The sequence below is a fragment of the Olea europaea genome, chromosome 7 (genome assembly GCF_002742605.1).
Source record: "Olea europaea var. sylvestris chromosome 7, O_europaea_v1, whole genome shotgun sequence".
Taxonomy (NCBI): Eukaryota; Viridiplantae; Streptophyta; class Magnoliopsida; order Lamiales; family Oleaceae; genus Olea; species Olea europaea.
Window position 1 is genome coordinate 8,677,936 of NC_036243.1, and position 9,073 is coordinate 8,687,008.

General features: G+C 34.3%; 1 long non-coding RNA gene across 1 annotated transcript; it reads left to right on the plus strand.

Moving 5' to 3' along the window:
• The first annotated feature begins 624 nt into the window (after positions 1–624).
• LOC111397672 lies at positions 625–1,198 on the plus strand. The gene is made up of 2 exons (XR_002703304.1): positions 625–824; positions 931–1,198. It is a non-coding gene; the product is annotated as an uncharacterized LOC111397672 (long non-coding RNA).
• The last annotated feature ends 7,875 nt before the right edge of the window (positions 1,199–9,073 follow it).

Genomic DNA, 9,073 nt, shown 5'->3' on the forward strand with positions numbered 1-9,073 from the left:
ATTAAATTCCTTTATAATGCTAATCTACTTTAACTAGGATAGAAACTATTGTTCTTAATCATGTAGGATTCGAATTATGATAAAGTTTCCTAATAATTTTAGTGTTAGAATAATTAGGACTCCAATTAATTAAACTAGTTAAGTTTTTCTCATTTGAAACACTCTTCCATTTATTTTGATTCAATCGAAACGGGAGATTAATTAGTTATCTATTTAAGTTGTTTTATTAGAATAAAATATGTATTGCCCATGCAATTAGGGGGCCGATTTGTCTTACCCTTCCACGTGTGCAAAGGTCATACAATTATAATGCCTCTTTATCGTTTCCTCGATGAAATTGCAGTTGATACGAAACTTGGCAAAATACAATAAGAAGCCACCGATCAGTTTAATATCAAATAAACTTGTGAGATAGACACCGGATCCTAAATGAAGTGATTAATTTCTACAAAACTCTTCGGTTAATTCATTATAAATAGAGTTGAGACGCATTATTATCTCATATCATTATTCATCCCAGTAATTCTTTAGTTTCGATCTGTCTCTGTTCCTCTATAAAATATTTATTTTGCAAAGAAGAGAAAGAAAACATTAAATCTTTTTGCTCCACACGATTCATTACGTAAGGTGAGATACTCAGTTCTATTAGTGGTTTGTCCACATCTTTTCAAATACGTTGTTATGTATGGATTTAATTACTCCAGTTCAGAGCTCCTTTGGGAGAAATCATGATACAGTTTAAGGCACAATTTAGCCTTCATGTTATTTGCAGCGCTTGCTTGAATTATCATTTGTCATGGTGTGATAATTCTCATGTTATGTTGGTAAGAGAATTTATGCATAATTTCACGTTTGATTTGAATGTGGAGTAGCAAGTATCTCATTGAGTATAATTCGTTATACTCATCCCTCTCTATTTACAATTTTCAGGTAGAAATTAGTATGCTGGACGGCGGTGGATGGATGCATATTGGACCAATGGATCTCCATCATGAAGTACTTTAATTTTTAAAAACACTAGAATATTTATTAACAGTTGATTATTATTATTTTTAAATTTAGACTCAATTGTGAGTCACGTCATAACTTTCAATTAGTCCTATTTTTATTATTTGTTAGAACTACTTTTATTAATGTTTGATAAAAGATATGATTCCAAATTGTTCTGCATATGTTATTTAATTTAATTTACCTTTTGTTAAGGTTGTTCAATTTTTACTGAATTCCTCGTTATATTAAAATGTATTTGCCTCAAGCACTTTATTAATCAATTCACGTTTGTTAACGTTCCAGGTTGCTAAAGAATTCGGGGCGTTACATTATGAGCCCAAAATGAACGCTATATACGAAAGTTATGATAATTTCTTCGAACGTCGACAATCCAAGCGTTCCATGTACGCAAGCGCCTGTTAGTCCACACGAATTCAAATTGCTGAAACCCATCATATGTCTCGATAAAGGTACAAGGTCATTCATAATTATCACGAGCTTTTCGAAATGTGGAGAGTACAAGTCCAAAACGGAAACCGTATGGGAAAATTATGCCAATTTCTTTGAATGTCAACAATCCAAGCGTTCCAAGTACGCAAGCGCCTATTTTTCCTCATGAATTCAAACTGCCAAAATCCATCATACGTCAAGGCAAAGCTATTTCTTCATTCAAAATCATTGTGATATTTCTGAAATGGGGTTATGGGCGTAAAATAGACACCGTATACGAAAGTTATGCCAATTTCTTCGAACGTCAACAATCCAAGCGTTCCATGTAACGCCCCGAAAATTTTGGAATAAAAATATATTTGTCTTATATGTTATAGTTTTAAAATTTGAGGACTGAAATGAAATAGCATTTAAAGTCATATTTTATTTGGCACCAATAATTACATTTTGATAGAATGAGTATAAGTATATCAATATTGGGCTCATTTTGTAGCTCGCATTTAATAACGTATTTTCAGCTCAAGAAAATATGAGTTCTTTTAAGTTAAAACTAAGTTATTTCAATTCAAAGAAACATAGATAATAAGCATCATTTTTATTATTTAACAATATTTCTTTTAAGATAATTAGGAAAAGAAGCTAGTATTTTATCATAATAATCAATGTTTATCTTTTCTATTAGAGAAAGATATTTAATTATTTTTAATCCTTGTTTACATTTATCTGCCAATATTTATGGTTTTTTGGTACTCGTGATTTAAGTAGTTTGCAAAGTAATATGTAGGGAGAGATATTTTTTGTGACGCCCCGAACTTAAACTTCGAGGGTCACGTACTTAACGTAATAACTTCAGTCTTTGGTACATGTAAATACTCTTAAATAGAAGTATTACATGTTAGAAACTTATTTTCAATTTGATAAAACAATTCTCATAAAATTTGAGGGCCGGTAAAGGTGCATGTCAACATGAAATTACACTTTACATATGCGACCTCGGCACTATCAAGGTTAGTTGGGGCAGCAAGTTTGACAATTTTTATAAAATTCATCCCAACTCTGTTTTACATGAAATCTATGGCATTAAAAAGATAATTTCAATTAGTTTTCTAGGTTAAAATATAAAAATTTTCCAAGATCATATGATATAGACGTTTTACTTAAAACAGTGAAGTCTTGCACAGAAAATCCAGATTGACCTTTGGACGTTAAAACCTTGATAACTCAGGTCATAGATATCCAAATTGAGTGATTCCTTCGGCCTTGTTTAGAAAACTCAAAGGGGAAAACAGAAATAGTTTTAAAATCTCAAGTGAACGTTTATAGAGTTATAAACATCATTTTGAAATTGACTCCAGAAACTGTCCCGTTTCTGCCTTTTGTGTCTTGTAAGGAAAATAAACTACAAAAATGTCTCTTAACATAACATGAAAGATATAATTACAAAATTTACTATTAATACCATAATACATCATGTCATGTTCATATTTTTACATAATACCATAAGAAAAATAGATGGAAAAACTGTTATCGAACAAAACACACAAAAGAAAACTTTCGGTACAAAACTTCGTTGTCCTTAATCCATCATCGCGTAAGCCAACTAACTTCCATCAAATCAAATGATCATGGATCTGAAAATTTAGCATAACATACTATGAGTATAAGAATACTCAGTAAGATACCATGCTTGGATTTTTATCATGATAATACCACACAAAAGAATACAATCAAACCCATACTTGTATATTCCGGCTTGCCGGTGCCCTTCGGACTTGTCCTAAGGCATAAATAGATATCTAACTTTGTGGACTTGTCCACCATAATCATATTGTGGTTTTTCATGCATAACTTAAGCATAAATATTACCATGAAAATCATAACTCTTAAGCATGAAAGTATCTTACCGTAAAACTTGAAGATCTTCGTTTGAAATGAATTGAAAGTGTTAAGCTCACTTCTTTTCTTCCTTCCTTAAATTTCGGTTTTTGGCTCTCTTTTCAAATGTATAAGTGTTTTGTAGAAATGAAAGAAATCTCTTTCTCTATGGCATGGATAGGGATATATTTATACTTGTATAAAAGGATAAGTATAAAAAGATATCTTTTTTTTAGTTTTATTATTTATGGTGGCCGACTTTGACCCCCCCTTTCTTTTTTTCTTTTTTCTTTTTATACTTGTACACTTGTTTAATCTATGATCCAAATGTATGGTGGTGATGGATAACAAGTGGGGTTGATTATAAGTAATTAGTAGCCTAAAGACCTATATTTGCAAAGGAAATCTCTAATCTTCCAACTAATATAATCCAACCCTCTATCTTTCATTATTAGCAAATGTATCCCAAATCTTACTTATATCCAACTTACATATCCAAAAATTGTAGATCGTAAATTAATTTAATCATTTGGTCAATTGAAGTCCTAACAAAATAATCGACCACATTCAATTTCAAACTTGACTTAAGTTTCGACTAACTAATAATCACTTCATGTATAGGCAACATTTAACACCTCATGCTTGTAGTCATTAGCTATCTCTAACATTAACCACTACAAAGGTGGTGTCCCCTTTTCTTATGGCCAAAAATAATATTGAAAGTTAAATCGCCATCTTAAAGAAATTTAAATCAGCATAAAATTTCGGAGTATTACATTTTTAGTTAACTATGATTGATTGATGTTTGGATAAAATAATTTTCTCTTAGATTAAAAATTCATTTGCTTTGATTTTGGAATCCTACTTAGAATATTGATTTAACATTTATGACTTTTTGACCATTCTAAGATGACACACGTTTTTAGGCCTAGCTTTGAATGAATTTGTTATTATATAATAATATTTTGGACAATCTCTAGCCTCTAGGCATGATGCATGGCAATCATACCTTGTACTCTCAATTGTGTCAATTGCCTTTAAATTATAATTGGTAAATTTCCTTATGATAAGAGTATGGGTAGCCACACATGCACGCACATTTCCAACTCTCAATTAGGATAAAGGCTAATTTTAATTGCTAATTGAATTTGAATAATGGTAAGACACGATTTGGGGCCTCTAACAAATTTAGTTATTTTGGGCATATAGTCCAATTAAGCTTATAATATACTATTTAATTATTTATTTCATTTTATATGATGATATGATAACCTGTCATTTTATGTAAATTGACACTAACTTGACCATTCTTATGTTAAATAGATCCTAATTAATTTAATTTGATTGATATCCAAACAAAGGGTTTTTGTAATTGGACAGATTAATGAGCTAATTGACGAGATTTCTGTTGGTTAGATTGCATAATTACCCTTTATATATTTTTAACAAATTTGGCAGTCAAAACCTTTCTTAATTTTACACCTCCCTTACACTATAAATTCATTCCAAATCCTCGAAAATTTATGAGATAAAAACCACTCTCTTCCATCTTCACTTAACTCTCCACTACCTGTCCAAGTCTCCATTCCAGAAGTGTTGTCTTTGTATTGTCTGAAACGGGTTTTAATACTCTTAGAAAGGATTTTGGCACGTGGAATTGCCACTGGATTGACCTTAAATCCACGAGACACGACAACAGCAAAATGGTTTTGGGAACGTGAATTCCTTACTTTTTCTATTATCAATCGAGGTAGGATACTTTATGTGCAAGTTGTTCCATCCTTTCAATATTATAGTTTTTGACGTGATTTATTTCATGAAATGCTAATCGACCTGCGGGTCCAATGAAATGAAATGAAATGTTCGACCTGCGGGTCTCTATGAAATGAAATGAAATGTTCGACCTACGGGTCCCTACGAAATGAAATGAAATAAAATGTGAGATCGCCTTCGGGTCTTCTCAAATTGTATTAGAGCTTTCGACTGATCACCGATTGCTCTTGACGAAATGTTGATATTAAATGTTATGAGTTTACGTTTTAAATTATTATATTGTTTGGACGCACGTATCCTACTGAGTGTAATTACTCACTCCTTAAATTTCAATATTTCAGATTAGTACGGTCAACGTGGATGGTGGCTGAGCGGTGCGCGGGTTGCCAAGTAAAGAAAAACTTCACAAGAAAACGTTTTAAAATAATTCTGTTAGGATTATGTTCTTCAATTTAATTCTGTTTAATGTTCTATGTTTACGCGACATTTTACTTATTCAGTTTGGTATTTGAGTATTAAATAAATCAAGAGTTTTAAATTTCGAATCAAATATTTTCGCTTTATGTATGCGTTACGAAATGATATCAGTAACACCACAAAATTTTAAGTCGATAACAATTTGGGGCATTACATTCCATGTATGCAAGCACCTATTCTTCCACACAAATTCAAACTTCCAAAATCCATCACACGTCATGGTAAAGCTATGAGTTCATTCAAGATCGTCACGAGCTTTTCAAAATGTGGGAAGTTATGAAAAAAATGGACACCATATGCAAAAGTTATGCCAATTTCTTCGAACGTCGACAATCCAAGCGTTCCATGTGCACAAGCGCCTATTCTTCCACGTGAATTCGAACTGCTAAAATTCATCATATGTCACGATGAAAGCTGCAGGTTCATTCAGAATTATCATAGCTTCCCGAAATATGGGGAGCTATGGGCCCAAAACGGATACTATTTATAAAAGTTATGCTAATTTCTTCGGATTTCGACAATCTAAGCATTCTATTTACGCAAGTGTCTATTCTTCCACATGAATTCAAACCGTTAAAATCTATCATACGTCATGAAAAAGCTATTTGTTCATTCAGAATCATCGTATGCTTTTCGAAATGGGGTTATGAGCCCAAAACGGACATTGTATGCTAAAGTTATGCTAACTTCTTCGAACGTCGACAATCCAAGCGTTCCATGTACACAAGAGCCTATTCTTCCACACGAATTCAAACTGCCAAAACCCATCATATTTCTCGATAAAGCTGGGAGTTCATTTAAAATTGTCCCAAGCTTTTCGAAATGTGGTATGCAAATTTCTTCGAACGTCGACAATCCAAGCGTTCCATGTACGGAAGCGACTGTTCTTCCACACGAATTTAAACAGTGAAATCCATCATAAGTCATGAAAAAGCTTTTTTTTCATTCAAAATCATCGTGAGCTTTTCGAAATGGGGTTATAGGCTCAAAACGGATGCCGTATACGAAAGTTATGCCAATTTCTTTGAACGTCGACAATCTAAGCGTTCCATGTATGCAAGCGCCTATTCATCCACACGAAGTCAAACTGCCAAAATCTATCACACGTCATGGTGAAGCTATGAGTTCATTCAGAATCGTGCTTGCTTATTGAAATGTGGAGAGTTATGGGCTCAAAATGGACACCGTATGCGAAAGTTATGCCAATTTCTTCGAACGTCGACAATCCAAGCGTTTCATGTATGCACGCACCTATTCTCCCACACGAGTTCAAACTACCAAAATCCATCATACATCATGATGAAGCTGTAAGTTCATTCAAAATTGTTACAGCTTTTCAAAATATGGGGAGCTATTGTCCCAAAATGAACATCGTATGCAAAAGTGAAGCCAATTTCTCCAAACATCGACAATCCAAGAATTCCATTTACGAAAGTGCTTGTTCTTCCACATGAATTCAAACTGTTAAAATCTATCATATGTTACGAAAAAGTTGTTTGTTCATTCAGAATCATCGTGAGCTTTTCAAAATGGGGTTATAAGCCCATAATGGACACTGTATGTGAAAGATATGCTAATGTCTTCGAACGTCGACAATCCAAGCGTTCCATGTACGCAAGCGCCTATTCTTCCACATGAATTGGAACTACCAAAACCCATTATATGTCCCGGTGAATCTACGAGTTCATTCATAATTGTCACAAGCATTTCGAAATGTGGGGAATTACAAGTCCAAAACGGACACTTTATGTAAAAATTATGCAAATTTCTTCGAATGCCGACAATCCAACCGTTCCATGTATGCAAGAGCCAGTTCTTCCACACGAATTCAAACTGCAAAAATCCAGCATACGTCATGGAAAAGCTTTTTTTTCATTCAAAATCATCTTGAGCTTTTCGAAATGGTGCTATGGGCTCAAAACGGATGCCATATGTGAAAGTTATGCCAATTTCTTTGAACGTCGACAATCTAAGTTTCCATGTATGCGAGCGCCTGTTCTTCCACACAAATTCAAACTGCCAAAATCCATCACACGTCATGATGAAGCTATGAGTGCTTTCAAAATCATGAGAGCTTTTCGAAATGTGGAGAGTTATGGGCCCAAAATGGACACCGTATGCGAAAGTTATGCCACTTTCTTCGAACGTCGACAATCCAAGCATTCCAAGTACGCAAGTGCTTATTCTTCATCACGAATTCAAACGGTGAAAATCCATCATTCGTCATGGCAAAGCTATTTCTTCATTCAAAATCATTGTGATCTTTCTGAAATGGGGTTATGGGCCTAAAATGGACACCGTATACGAAAGTTATGCCAATTTCTTCGAACCTCGACAATCCAAGCGTTCCATGTACGCAAGCGACTATTCTTCCACACAAATTCAAACGGCCAAAATCCATCACACGTCATGGTAAAGCTGTGAGGTCATTCAAAATCATCACAAGCTTTCCAAAATACGGGAAGTTATGGTTGAAAATAGACACCATATGTTAAAGTTATGCCAATTTCTTTGAACGTCGACAATCCAAGCATTCAATGTGCGCAAGTGCCTATTCTTCCACACGAATTCAAACTGCCAAAATCCATCAAACGTCACGATAAAGCTGCAAGTTCATTTAGAATTGTAGCCAGCTTTCCAAAATGTAGAGAGTTATGGGTCCAAAATGGACTCAGTATGCGAAAGTTATGCCAATTTCATCGAACATCGACAATCCAAGCGTTCCATGTACGCAAGCGCTTGTTCTTCCACATGAATTCAAACTGCCTGAATCCATCATGTGTCATGGTGAAGCTGTTTCTTCATTCAAAATTCTCGTGAGCTTTTTGAAATGGGGTTATGGGCTTAAAATAGACACTGTATGCGAAAGTTGTACCAATTTCTTCAAACGTCGACAATCCAAGCATTCTATGTACACAAGCGGCTGTTCTTCCACACAAATTCAAACTGCCAAAATCCATCACACGTCATAGTGAGGCTATGAGTTCATTCAAAATTGTCATGAGCTTTCCGAAATGTGGGTAGTTATGGCTAAAAATGAACACCATATGCGAAAGTTATGCCAATTTCTTCGAATGTCAACAATCCAAGCATTCCATGTACATAAGCGCCTGTTCTTTCACAAAAATTCAAACTCCCAAGGTCCATCTTACATCATGATGAAGCTACAAGTTCATTCAGAATTATCACGAGCTTTCCAAAATGTGGAGAGTTATGGGTCCAAATAGACTCCGTATGTGAAAGTTATGCCGATTTCTTCGAACGTCGATAATCCAAGCATTTCACGTACGCAAGCGCCTACTCTTCTACATGAATTAAAACTGCCAAAATCAATCATACATCATGATGAAGCTAGGAGTTCAATAGAATCGTCATGAGCTTTTCGAAATGAGGGGAGTTATGGGCCCAAAACGGATATCGTATGCGAAAGGTAAGCCAATTTCTTTGAACGTCGATAATCCAAGCGTTCCATGTACACAAGCGCCTATTTTTCCACACGAATTCAAAT